The sequence below is a fragment of the Podarcis melisellensis genome (assembly GCF_964234715.1).
Source record: "Podarcis melisellensis genome assembly, chromosome: 12".
NCBI classification, from domain to species: domain Eukaryota; kingdom Metazoa; phylum Chordata; class Lepidosauria; order Squamata; family Lacertidae; genus Podarcis; species Podarcis melisellensis.
This window is the reverse complement of record NC_138544.1, coordinates 57,337,546-57,351,589: the sequence shown is the minus strand read 5'-3', so window position 1 is coordinate 57,351,589 and position 14,044 is coordinate 57,337,546. Positions and strand designations below refer to the sequence as shown.

The window sequence follows — 14,044 nt, the reverse complement described above, 5'->3', positions numbered from 1 at the left end:
CGCAACGCTGGGCACTTGCTGAAAAACATTCTGCTTGTGATGTGAGCGCATTCTAGCCTTGGCCGTTGCTTCTGCATGTCTGCCGACATGCAGCGTGGGCAGGGCTTTGTGCTGCACCTCCACTTGGCGTTACGTAAATGCGGATGGGGGTGGCAGGTTGTGTTGGGTGGGGCTGTGTCTGGTGTCACCATCTGTGGAGCCCATGTAGATAGCAAGATTGGCAGAACTTTTGTTTGTTTGTTAGATTTGTATACCAGCCCTATATCTGCAGATCTCAAGGTGGTTCACAAGATAAAATCACAATATAAAAACACAAAATACATAATCAAAATAAAACCCTGAAACAACCCATTTGTATCATTCCTTGCTGAGTGCTGACTGGAGGTAGTGGCCATTCATAGCTGAGTTATCCAGGCACAACTTGGGTTAAGTGGGTCGAGAGCTGCTTCTGTTGAACCCTTGGCCATCCCATCCATATGACTTTGCCTTGGGAAGCGCAGTTCCCACTAGCGGGTGGGTCTTCAAAGTTGCTAAATTCGAACTTTCTTTTAGTCTGCTTAAGCATGGTTTTGCCTGTTGCGTAGTTGAGTTGGAGACATCTGACTGCTGTGCGAAGTGCTAAACCTTCCCTCTGATTACATCATTGTTTACTTGATTAGAAATAATTGTGCAAGTAATTAAATGGGTGTGCACTCACTCTAGCCGGGTTTCACTTCTGTGCGATGAAGAGCTCCACACTGTTGCAAAGTCTGGAGCGTTTCATTGCTTCGGCCTTCCTTAATGGGATACTATCTAGGCTATTACCTTAATTGAAGTTTATATTGAATGGTGCGCAAGAAGCCTCCTAGATCTGGATTAGTATCCTAATGACTCTCTTGTCTCTCGAGAGAGGGGAGGCTACGTGGCCAAGACAATTCTAGACAATGCAGTGACACGGATGATAAAGGAAGGCACTTTAGGTTAATTAGGCTCCTCTGACAAACAAATTAGCAGGTTTATGTGTTTTCTGAAACAAGACTAAATTATTGGAAACTCTGCAACTGTTTCTTTTAAATATTTTATTTTGCAGATAAGCGGTTTGTGAGATCCAGGACACACTAAGGGATTATCTGCTTAAGGTAAGAGCTGCTTTTCGTTATAGGCACTGCATTGCCTATTTCAGTATCTGCAGGCTGTTCCAGCACCCGCGCCTCTATTTTGCAGAAGTTGTTTGTTTGTTTGTTAGCCGACACATTTATATACTTCTTAATTATTCCCATTTCTGAGAGGTGTACAGACAGAGCAACCCACAGTAAAAAGGGGTAACGAGACAGTAAAAAATACATCACAAATTTCCTGCTGGAACAAGGAAGTCTTAGTCATGGGTCTGAAGTTTGGCAAGGAGGGGGCCTGTCTAATCTCAGTTGGGTGGGATGTTCATCACACTGACTGCACGGCTTCTAGTGACTACAGGCTGTGTATCTGGGCCATGAGGGGGTCACCAAATATCTCACTGATCAAGCTCTGGGAACAAGGGGGTCCCTAAGATATTCTGGACCCATTTTAAGGCCTTGTAAATTAATGCAAGACCCTTGAACCTGGCCCACTAATCAAAGCTCCCTGCTAGAAGAAATGTTTTACTTGCCTTATAGTTGGCTGGACTGTACGTGCAATTGGTGCAGAACCATTCAAAATTCAGTAGGCAAAGACCAGAGAGTACTGGAGCTGGAGACTTAGCAGTGTAGCATTTCGGGGCTCATCTGGCCATCGCAGGAGTAGACAAAGATGAGGTCATTTTGCTACAGCATTTCAAGTGCTGACTTGGCGTGTGTAGGAGTCCCTTGGGGGAATCTTTGCCAATGAAATATGCCGCTACCTCACCCTTTCAGGGTTCGTTTGCCTTGAGTTGTCTTTGGGGCTTTCTGTCGCTTTGGATCTGTTCTTCCTAAGGGCCTCCTGAGCAATATCGGAAGCAAATCCATGTTTGTGTTAAGCAGTTTGCTTGCTTTGGTCCTTGGTGTAGAAATTTACTTGCGCAGTTAATAGTTTTGTCACCTTGGTGCAGTATAGATAGGAGGGACATCTGTGCCACATATGTTCGAAGCAAAGCAGAAGAGCCAGATAGGGCACAGCACATCTGTTAATGATGCCTCTTACAGGCACTGCTTGCCGGAAATGAAAATGTTGCTGAGCGAGTCCACATGGAATCTAATTAGGAGAAAACCTCTTGGTAGAACTGGGTCGTCTTGCAGATCACAGGGCAGAGATACTTAACACCTCCATCTAAGAGGAGAGTCTGATGTAAAAGCCTTATTTCCTTTCCTTTCGCTTCTGCTGTTCTATAAAATGCTGCATATGTAGTTGTTGCTGTTTAACAAAATCCGTTCACTGCAATATCTGCTGTGCAGAATCCCACAACATGTTATTCACCCCACCCCAGAAGGTACCACAAATGGCTTGTTATGCAGAATTGCCTGTGATAATTCTGTAAGTTGCTGAAGCCCTTGACTTTACTGGAAACTGTACTCAGCCAACCCTGCTGTTGCCTGAAATCTCACCCAAGTGTTGGCCCAGGTGCTTTGAAGCCTGAGGGACTAGAAACTTGATTTCTAAGTGCAACTCCCAGATGACTCATTTTTGTGCGCATAGCTGGAATATGTTGTCCTGACTGTGATGATGCATCATTATACCTGCAGAGAGTAGCATAAGGAAACGGCATTGTGGGGAATTGTAAGCAGAAGTTTCATTGCATTGTGGGGCCCTGTGGTTAGCGGCTGCAATGAGGCTTTCAAAGAGAAGTTAACTGCTTCAGTGGGGTTGTTCCATGACAGATTACCACAAATTTTATGTGAGCTTGTGTTTTTGGTATCCACTTAAATACTTTCATGAACTCACTGTTATTCCTCTAGGATCTTGACCTCTGTTAAAAAGGGGGGGGGGGTTACATTAGTCACAGCAGAACAGCCAATTTACCGCAACACAGCTCCTTTACAACACCTGTGCTACTGACTGTCAAACTTTGGTGTTGTTGATTCAGGTAGGTAGCCGTGTTGGTCTGGCGTAGTCGAAATAAAAATAAGAAATAAAAAATTGTCCAGCAGCAACTTAGAGACCAACGAAAGCTTATACCCAGAACAAACTTATTTTTAAAATTTATTTTTAAAATTTATTTGGTATTGTTGAAATACATACAACAACAACTCAAACTGATTCTGCTAGATGTGGCTCGTGGAGCCCCTCCAGGATCAGAGGCCTTGAAGTTTAAACTTCATTAGTTTCATAGTAGATCTGCCCCTGTGTGAATGTCCAGTGGTTATTAAGACATTTTGTACCCTCTCAATCAGAGCAAAGAGCAGCCCCATGTAACACGCCCCCCCCCCCGGATATTTCAGTGAAACTGGCCTATTTCTGAATCAGAACATAGTGGATATAATTGGTAAGTAGCCATAACACACAGAGCAACCCTCCTTTTAAGGATTGCTGTCTCTTGAATGAGTGGGGCGACGCCAAAGCAACATGCTGGCGAGAGCCCTCGCTGCAAGAGGAGCAATGCTCACCTGCACACTTGACGTCTACGGCCCCTTTGAGAGAAGGGAGGGATCCCCTGCCTTATGACCCTGCCCAGATCTAGGATTTAGCTCATTGAAAATCCTCCCAGGATCCTCTCTTAAGAATCAAGATTGTGTGACTATTTGGAGCCTCCTCATTCCTCCACCCCTTTGCGAGCTAAAGAAGGAATTAAAACAGAACATACGCAGAAAAAAGCAAGAATCACAACTCTTTGCATTATATCTCCTTGGTCTGCGCAAAAGTTTCTGGGGGCTCATAGGAGACCTCTGTGAGTGGGTGAAGCCCATTTTAGTTTTCTTTTTTTAAAAAAAATAATATTTTATTAAATTTTAGGAATAAAAAATTAAGAAAAGTACAAAAATACAAAATCACAAAATACAAAAACACAGACATTAAAACATAAAAAAGAAAAAAAATAGAAAGAAAAAAGGACACAAGAAAAAAAGAAAAGACAAGGCAAAAATCCCTCTTTTTTAATCTCTCATCTGTGATTTAACTTATTTTCCTGACTTCCCCACTACTCCCTTTTTTGTATCCCTTTTGAAATTTGATTCAGCAAATTCATCAACCCTATTTATTTTATCTATTTATCTATTATGAATCCAATCTTAACCTTATTACTAGAACCCCTTCAGTTCAAATCAATGCCGAAGCCCATTTTAATTTTCTCCCCACATGTTGGCACCATGTCAGGGATCCATCATTTGGATGGATGAAAAGGAAAGCTGTTATAACTGTCAAATTGCATCATCATCATCATTTTTTATTATTATTATTATTATTATTATTATTATTATTATTATTACCTGCTCTCCACCCCACCAAGGTCCCAGGGTGGGTTACAGCATTAAAACACAAGATCAAAAACTGTTTAAAACAACTTGCAGTTGTAGAAGTAAGGTGGATCTTAAAATCATATACCTAAAGTGTCAAAAGAACAGGGCAGGAGCTTTCTGTCATGTGCAGCCTCCTGCTCCCCGCAGTGACCAGCTCACAGGCCAGATGAAGAAGGCAACTGCTCTTCCCCACTGTCTGTCCTTGAGGAACTGGTATGCTGCCCCTGGACATGGAGGTTTCATTTAGCTAATGACCTGCCCTTCACCTTAATATTCTAGGGTGGTTTGCAACAGTGTGAAGTACAGCATTAAAAACAGTTTAAAGCCAACTGCAGTCACAAGAATAGGCTGGGCGCTTAGAATATGTGTCAAAGGCTAGGGTAAATAGGTACATCTTCAGCATGTAATGAAAACTGTATAATGCAGGTGTCAGACACACCTCTGGGGGAAGGAGTTCATAGGGTCATCTAGTCCAACCCCCTGCAATGTAGGAATCCTTTGCCCAATATGGGGCTTGAATCCACAACTCTGAGATTAAGAGTTTCCTGCCTCACCGACTGAGCTAGCCATAACTTGTGTGTTAAGAAATAACTTCCAACTCTGATTCCTGGCAGTCGAAAGCTGGCAGGGTAGCAGCATGAGTGGCAGGTACCTTGTGATGAGATTGCCCTGTTTTGTTTCACATGCAAAGGAGTGGATCAGAGCTTTTGCTCCTTGCAAATAATCCCTTTTGAAAACAGAGGCGGGCCCATGCTTAGCCCAGCTGTCCTAGTTGACCATGCTGAATTGAAACGGAGCACCGTGTGTGTGTGTGTGTGTGTGTGTGTGTGTGTGTGTGTGTGTTCACACCACCATGCCAAAATCCCCAGAAATCTTGTTGGGTGGGGCCGCTTTCCTGGATACTCCTAAAATACGGAGTCTGCTGCTGTTTTTCTATTCCAGCCACATCCAGGGAGGGTGGAATGAGAGGAGGCAGAAGTTTAATCTGGGTCCCTCTGATTGATGATAAAAACCGTAGTCCCATTACGGAAATGGCTTTTGGCTAATACGCTATTCCCTGGCTTTGCTTTTAGTTCAATGGAAGCTGCTTTCCTTTTTGATGCCTGTACTATTAAAGGAAAGCAGCTGATGGGAACAGCTGCTGGCCACCCCTTTTCGGTTCGTGGCTTAGCAGGCTATCTACGGAACAGAATGAAAGTGCTTTATTAACATCAAGGGTTTGTGTGTGTGTGTGTTGTTTTGTTTCTGTAAAAAGAGAGGAAAATCCCCGTTAGTTTCTCTTCCCTAGAGAATATCCTTATCAGAAAGTGAAAAGAAAAACAAGGGAAGAGACCATCCAACACCAAAGCCCTCTTTTATCAAGTTTCTTCATGTTTTGGGAAGGTTGCATTGATCTGCAGAATGCAAACTTAGCAGCTGGTTCTTGGTGCAGTGAAATATTTACTGGAATATCTATACAGCCATCCAAAGAAAGACTTGAGTGCTTTTGCCTTGATAGAAGGTAGTAGTGGAAGAAGAAACTTAAGAGGACGTTAAGGACTGCTTGCTTGGGGACCTCCAGATAAGCCACTTTTATAGCAGAATCCCCTTTTCTAGAGAGTTCAAAATGGTGGTTGAGGTGGGGTTACTCTGGCTCGGGAATGTAGAGGAAGGACAAAAAGTGCTCATTCTTGCTGAACTCTTTTGGGTGGGTGTGGGATTTCCATAGGCTCTAAACAGCTGGCACTGTGTCCATGTGAATGGCTAGCTGACAACATGAGGCTTTAGGGGTGACACAGCCAGCTATTTTTTTTTTTTTAATAGCAGGAGTCAAGTAAGTTAAAAGTTCATCTCCATTCAGCTTTTTCTCCTTTCATGGCTTTTGTTTAGGTGTCAAACGAAACCCTGAACTTTTCTTTTTCCAATTCTTCTGTGCCAGCTTTATTGGAGGGGGTGAGAAACATACCAGCTTCACACAGGGCTGTGTAAAAACATCAGATTTCTCGGTGCCATAGCATGCCATTTCTAGAAGCAATTTCCAGGCTGTACTGCTTGCAAACTGGCACGTTCACGAAAACATTTTGCTGGTTGTTTCAAAAACCTAAAATGTGAAATGGACATACCCCCTTTTAGCTCGGACAGGTTTGCTTTGTTGTCTAGTGCCCGTCAGGAACTTCATATTGCATCTTGATGAGAGTGCTCTTTGAAAGCCTCCTTTATCTTAAATTTTTGTGTGTGTGCTGACTTCCTTGGAAACGCACAATATTCAAAACCACATTGTAGAAATAATTTTAAAATCTGCTTGTGACAGCTAGCTAAACAGCCACATGTGTGTTCTGGAAACAACACGGGCAGGTTTCCTGCAGCGAAGGGGGACTTGTCTCTTGACACACAAGATTTGTGCTGGGGTTGGTTTGCCTTTGCCAACCTCGTCCTCGTACCATTGTACTGTGGAGAGTGTATTAACTTATGGTCTGTGTGTGTGGTTTGGGAGCTGCACGGCTATGGAAAAAACAATGCTGTCCAGGATTGTAAAGACTGCGTAGAGAATAATTGGGGGCACTCTTCCCACCTTGGATCAAATCCATGCTGTCAGGTGCCATAAGAAAGCTGCAGAGATAGCGCAGGATAGTGCGCACCCCAGAAATGATCTCTTTCAGCTTTTGCTTTCTGGAAGAAGGTCCAGGGTTATAAAGACTAGGACTAGCCGCCTGAGAAACAGTTTCTACCCCAATGCAATTCTGGTTCTAAACGCAGTATAAGGAGTCTCTCTAGTATATTGTATTTTAAAATGGGGTTTCAGAGTTTTTAGGGGGTTTTGAATGTCTTATGTAGATTTTTCAATTTCATTGCTCTGTATGGGACAATGACAATAAAGATATCGTATCGTATCGTTTCCATTTCGTGCTGACTGGGGTTGATTGGAGTTGTAGTCCGAAGCATCCCGAGGCCGCCAGGTTGAGGAAGCCTGGCTCTAGGGGTGGAGCACTTTAAAAAGACTGAGTCAAAGTATTTCAGGGTCATTAATAAAAGCCCTAGTAGGAAGCGGAAGGGGGTGCCTTCCCAGGCATCTGGAACAGAGGAAATGGTTCTGAGCCTTGGTGGCATGAGGAAACAATAGCATTTCCAGCTGTAGCTCTGTCAAAAGCTTCTCCCTATGGGCTTAAAACTACAGCTGCATTAAATGGAGAAAACATATTTCTTTTAACAATAAGCCCTTGTTGGGGGAGGGGGGTGTCTTGCGTGGGGATCCTGGTCTGTCCTTGGATGTGGCGAAAACTCCTGGTTTTGAAGAGTTTCATGTGCTCAGAAAAAGTCCTCAAGTTTTCACCAGGGCGGTGTGCACTCTGCACTGAAATAAATAAAAAAATTTCCCCAGCAAGTATAGTAAATTGTGGCAGGCATAAAAAATGCAAGCTGAGCTAACTTTCAAAATCCTGATTTATCCTGATTTATTTGCAAAATCCTGATTTTAAGGACCTATCCTTGGAGAGGGTTGCCTGTCCTCTTCAAGCAGGCCTCCTTCTGGTTAATATTCTACAGCCTTTTAAATATGTCTATGGGGAGGTGGGGTTATTGTTTTGCTGTTTTGGTTTAACTATTTACTTATCTTGTATTTTATTCTGTGAACCGCCCTTGAGATCTTTTCTCAGCACCAGTTTTAAAACTGTTTTATCTTCCCTGGCATTTTAAATGTCTATTTTGTTTGCCAAATATTTTGAAGTTCTGTTACTGCCTTGTTTTGCTAAGTCATTATGAATATTGATCATGTTGGACTACAGCTCCCATCATCCCTGACCATTGGCAGTGCGGGCTGCAGCTAATGGGAGTTTTTCTGGTCCAGCAACATTTGACTAGTCACAGATTAGCCAAGCCTTGCTTTACTGTTTGATTGTGTTCGTAGCTGGCATGAATGCTTTTATCCCTGCCCCTTGTGCACTGCCCTGGAATTCATTTTGACAAAGTTTGGTCCATAAACAAGCAAAAACCAACCAACCAACCAACCAACCAATGGATTTAAAGGCTGTCCTCAAACCCTGTAGATCCTATATAGGTTTGCATCCAAAGTAGCTCAAAGTTAAAGGCACTTAGGACCATGGGAAGCCAATTTTACTGAATTAGGCCAATCTAGCTCAGTATAGTTTACACTGACTGGCAGTGGCTCTCCAGGGTTTCAGACCAGGAGTCTTTCCCAAACCTGCCTCGAGATGCTGTTAAGGATTGAACCTGCAAGGCAGATGCTCTACCCCTGAGCTACAGCCCTAACCTCTGGGGCTTCCTAGACTTCAGCAAGTGTTACCCCGCATGCTATGTTCAATCATAAAAAGGGATAGAAACCTCCTTGAACATAAGTTGCAAGCTGACATTGTCACGAAGATGAAATCTGCACCTGACACCGTGTTCTGCACTGCTGCGGAATTGAAACATGCAATTACAGTCTGCGCCATTTGTAAATTTTGTGTGTGTGGGTAAAGGTAAAGGTAAAGGCACCCCTGACCATTAGGTCCAGTCGAGGCCGACTCTGGGGTTGCAGCGCTCATCTCGCTTTTTTGGCCGAGGGAGCCGGCGTACAGCATGTGGCCAGCATGACTAAGCTGTTTCTGGCGAACCAGAGCAGCGCACGGAAACACCGTTTACCTTCCCGCCGGAGTGGTACCTATTTATCTACTTGCACTTTGATGTGATTTCGAACTGCTAGGTTGGCAGGAGCAGGGACCGAGCAACGGGAGCTCACACCGCTGTGGGGATATGAACTGCAGACCTTCTGATCAGCAAGTCCTAGGCTCTGTGGTTTAACTCACAGCGCCACCCGCGTCCCATTTGTGTGTGTGTGTGTACACATATGTTAAAGTAAAGCACATGGCAAATTTAAGACCCATAGGACTTGGGACTCTCAAAGGGCCATCTTAAATTCTCCTTCCTCCCTGTTGCTGATCTGAAAGGCAGAAGCAAATAATGCTGAGCTGGAATGATAATCAGATAATTTCCCCACTTAGTTTTGCTTACAAACATTACAGAAGAAGCATGGGAGCACCTGAATGATAGGCATGGTGAACAGCTGCTGATAAGCAACTTTCCAACCCCAAACCCCCCAATATGCTTTTTATTTCTTAAAGTCTTTTTCTGCAATGAAGCTCTTTCAGTTGCGGGTATGGCTTCATCCAAGAAGCATGTCTTAATTCCATAGATGGAGGACTTGCCTGCAGAGACACAAGGTTTCTGCTTGTTGCTAGGCCTGCTGCAAACAAGCAGACCTTGCAAAGCAGGCCTCTTTTGTTGAGCACCCCTTAACCTCTGGGAGCCCTTTGTTTTGTTGCCGTACAAGTACCTGCATTGTGCAGCAGAAGCTCTTTAGTGCTGGAGGGCTGTCAAGGTGGATTAAGGTTTTCGGCCAGCCAGCCAGCCTGCCTCCGTCTCTGTCTCCTTGAGAGGTGAGTGCATCTACTTGCATTTGAGGTGTTTGCTAATGGTGCTCTTTGTACTCATATTTGGCTGTCATTGTGCCGGCTGGCAGGCCTGTCAACAAGTCCCTAATTCTCTCCAAGGTGCTGCCGATAGACTAGAGGGGGAAGCATCTCCCTCTTTTGGATAGCTGCTGTCAAATGCTTAGAAAAGACTGCTCTCTGCTCTCTGAGGGTCTTCATTCTTAGCTTGCCCTGCTGGAAGGATAGATCCGTCAGCAGGTATTACCTGTGATAGCCCAATGGAGCCTTCATATGCAAGAAAGCAGGCCACAGTGCACTGGGTTTTTTGGGGATGTGGGGACACCAGTGGGAGGAGAGGGCTACTGTCCTTTTGCTCTGTTTATTTCACGGACTGGCTGGATTCAATGAGTGCTGGAAGGAACCAGATGGTGGACCCCCAAGGGAAGAAGGCTCAGAAGCAGGGTGTTGGTGGTGAGACGACAATGAGTGGTCAGAAGGAGAAGAGGGAGCAGACTGAGGGGAGAAGGAGGTGTTGGAAACCGAAGAGGCAACAGGCTTCAGTGAGCAGGAAGAGTCTGTGGAAGAAAGCAGTCCGGAATCAGAGACAGAAGCAGAGGCTGGAGAGGAGAGAGAGAGAGAGAGAGAGAGAGAGAGAGAGAGAGAGAGAGTAGGAGACAGATGAGGCCAACTGCTGAAGAGTTCAGGGAATCTCCCCCTCCTGCTGCGGCCAGCTTCTCTCCTCCTTGGTCTCCAGAACCTGCTGAGAAATGAAAAGAGCAGAGGAGAGATGGGTTGCGCGCAGACACAGCCTCCGATTATTTAGAACAAACCCCAGGGAGGAGGGGACTTCAGCAACTGGATCCAAACTACAAGAAAGAAGATTCCATCTAAACATTAGGAAGAACTTCCTGACAGTAAGAGCTGTTCGACAGTGGAATTTGCTGCCAAGGAGTGTGGTGGAGTCTCCTTCTTTGGAGGTCTTTAAGCAGAGGCTTGACAACCATATGTCAGGAGTGCTCTGATGGTGTTTCCTGCTTGGCAGGGGGTTGGACTCGATGGCCCTTGTGGTCTCTTCCAACTCTAGGATTCTATGATTCTATGAACTGTGGGAAGGCGGGGACCTTCAGTCTTTGCAACTGCTGCACTGGGGCAAGACCTCCTGGGAAGAGTTGCTGAGATCACTAGACTTGAACTCTATTGCTTACTTTGAATAAAGCGCTAACTTCACTGACACTTGTGTTTTTTATTGATGATCTACACCTTACTCTGCCTCTGGACAGTTTGTGGGCTTTCTGGAAGCAACTAAGGAATGTGGTGTGCCGTCATATACTGAGGTAGACGAGTAGACCATCTAGGTTGGCATCATCTGCACTCTGACGGACAGTGGCTTTACAAGGTGGGGGCTTCTCCCAGCCCTTCCTGGAGATGCCTGGAGATTGAACCTGGTACAGGTTCTGCATGCAAGACACATGCTCTGCCGCTGAGCTTATGGGTACCAGGCTTGTGAGAGAGCAGCGGAACGCAGTGCAGGAGAGGAGGAGGCGGGAGCATTGCTGAGCGTCTCTCTGGCTCCCCCTAGTGTCCCACCACCACAATGTGGATATAGGAACCTGTCTCCATACTGAGTCAGACTGTTGGTCCATCTAATTCTGTCTACACTGCAGGCAGCAGCACTGCAGGGTTTCAGACAACAAATTCTGCCAGCCGTACCAGGAGATGCTTGTTGACTGTTGTGAGGAATTGGATGGTGGCCTGGGTAAACCATTGATCCGCTCCAGCAGGACTGGTTTCATTCTCTGCAGTCATCTCTAGAATGTGGTGCTGATGGCACCAAGGTTGCGGGTTCAATCCCTGTATGGGACAGCTGCATATTCCTGCATTGAAGGGGGTTGGACTAGATGGTCCTTGCAGCCCCTTCCATGAAATGGCTTTCAGCAAGGAAAGTTCTAAAATAATGCGACATTTGAGGGTGTATCAGCAGCAAAAAAAGCAGCTCAAGACCCAGCCAGGTGGTTAACTTAGTATAACTTGATAGTTTTCCATTTTTCTTGCAAGTGCCCTGAATGAAAAAACTGATAATTACCACCTGGAAATTGCAATTCCTGCTTCTAGTATAATGAACTTGGCATGTTACCGTCTTAACTGCTTCCTGCCTTTTTATAAGATCTTAATAGTTTGGTCTTATAAAAAGGTAAGAGTCTTTATGCTTTCCAAAATAACAAAGGAGACATTCTCTTAAGCTGATATTCGCTTTGGCAAACTGAGTTTATAAAATGCTAATGGAATATCCTTCCCTCCCTGCCTTTTTGTCAAACAGAGGAAATTGGGAGTTTATATAGAAAGAATTGTTAATTGGGCGTCTGGGAATCTTCAGATCTAGAAATGAGTTGAAACAAAACAAAATGCTTGGCCTTGAATGCCTTTCCGTCTCTTGATTAGCAAGAAGAAATCTCAGCACTCAGACAGACTTCATTAAACCATTTTATCTCCTAGTGCATTAGTGAGCAGACAGATAGAGTGGGACGAACCATCACTTTTTCCAGGAGTCTGAAGCATTCTTTTTTTATCAGCAGTAAACTTCTCACCTCTGTCTCCATGGGCGAAATGTTCTGTTTCATTGTTGACAGACTAGAATCTCTGGCAACTCCCCCTTAGTCCTTTGTGGGACTAGCTGTGTAGATCAGTGCCAATATTCTGTGAAATAGGTGGGTAATTAATTAGGTTCCTTAAAAGGCAAACTCAAACTGACATGGCGCTTATCTCCCTCTTGATGTGTGTGTAGGTTTTAGCATTGATCAGCAAACATTATTTTTTGTTGGCATTAATTTAGGGTTTCATGCTCTGTACTAAAGAAGAATGGAGCCCAAGTTTCCACAGTTCAGCACATTTTAAGTCTTCTGTGCTATGATACTAGAAACACTGTTTTGAAGATGGAATTGGTGTGCACCAATTGTATTAAGTTACATGACATTTTTGTTTTTGTTTTGAATAGATTTTATCAGCGTTTTTATAAAATACACAGGTTAGTATCCAATATCTTTCTATCAAAGATAAAAAACCCCTAATCTAAATAAAAGCACAAACCGAAAGGAATAAAAGAGAGAGAAAGAAAGAAAGAAAGAAAGAAGAAAAAGGAAAGGAAAGGAAAATAAGAGAATTTCAGATACTTCTTCTGTCAGCTATACGTAGAAAATTGTTCAAAACATCCACTCCAAGACTAACACCCCAAAATTCCACTTTCTAGAAACCAATACTTTCTTTAATCTTCAGACCCAGATATCATAAGTTCATTTACTTTTTCAAGCAAAAAGTCTATAAGGAGTTTTCAATAGACAGTTTTTTCCCCCTCAGTGCATGCCATTTTGGGCTGCCCAAGTTTACAAGATGCCGTGGAAATTTTCACCTGAACTGCTGATTGCCTCCTGAGGGAAACAGAATATAATTTTTTTTTTGGGGGGGGAGGAGAGGCATTTTTATATCTTGGTTATAGTAAAGACTCTTCTTTTAACACTAACACTAACCTCATTTAAATATACTTGAGAATCTCTTAGGGTCTATTATTATATACTGAAGTGAGTATATAATATTTATACACTATATCAAACACACAGAGTTCTTTAAGGAAAGAGATCCCCCATAGTTCTAACTTGGGCATTTCATTTTTGCTGCCTCCAGGCAGCTGAACAATAGTCTAACATATTTTGAGGCAAAGTGGAGAAATTCCAATGTGGAGGCATACTGTGAAGACCATGGCCCCTTCCCATCTTCCTGGCGGCTACCCAGGTTTGGGGACTCCCTGGCCAGCCTTGGTTCAGGGATGCGGCCTTTCCTGAAGTGCCTGATATTTGCAGGCGTTAAAGTCCATAACCCAGACTGCACGGAGCAGAGGGGTTCCCTCTCTGTGCCAGCCATCATGCCTTCGAGTGATGGCTTTGGTTTTCCATGGACCTCTTTGCATCTCATCATAGCTAAGCTTTCTATTCCCAGTAGCTTGCATGAGGTGATGCTAATAGCTTCACAGTTGCTTAGCATCGCAGTGGAGCGTCCCTGCCGCTGATCTTTGTGGAGAAGCTAAGGGAATGAGGGAGATTTGATGAATACAGGGTAAGCGAAGCAATGGAGACAAGAACTCTTTTGCAAGAGGAATCAAGTGTTTTGTTTTGAGGAGAGAAGTGGCTTGATGCAAAGGGCAAGAGGGTGGATGTTCAGACATAAGGGACACCCTGGAAAGGGCAAGAATGTGGGAAGAGAAAC

The 14,044-nt window shown here is 44.1% G+C and overlaps 1 protein-coding gene across 15 annotated transcripts in view; it reads left to right on the top strand.

The window, feature by feature from the left end:
* LOC309381032 (uncharacterized protein) overlaps positions 1-14,044 on the top strand; it is a 206,650-nt gene that overhangs the window by 41,731 nt on the left and 150,875 nt on the right. For all 15 annotated transcript variants that reach the window (XM_081931370.1, XM_081931369.1, XM_081931376.1 and 12 more), the window contains exon 2: positions 1,070-1,118. The gene's annotated coding sequence lies outside the window, so the exon portion shown is untranslated. The remainder of the gene's footprint in view (positions 1-1,069; positions 1,119-14,044) is intronic.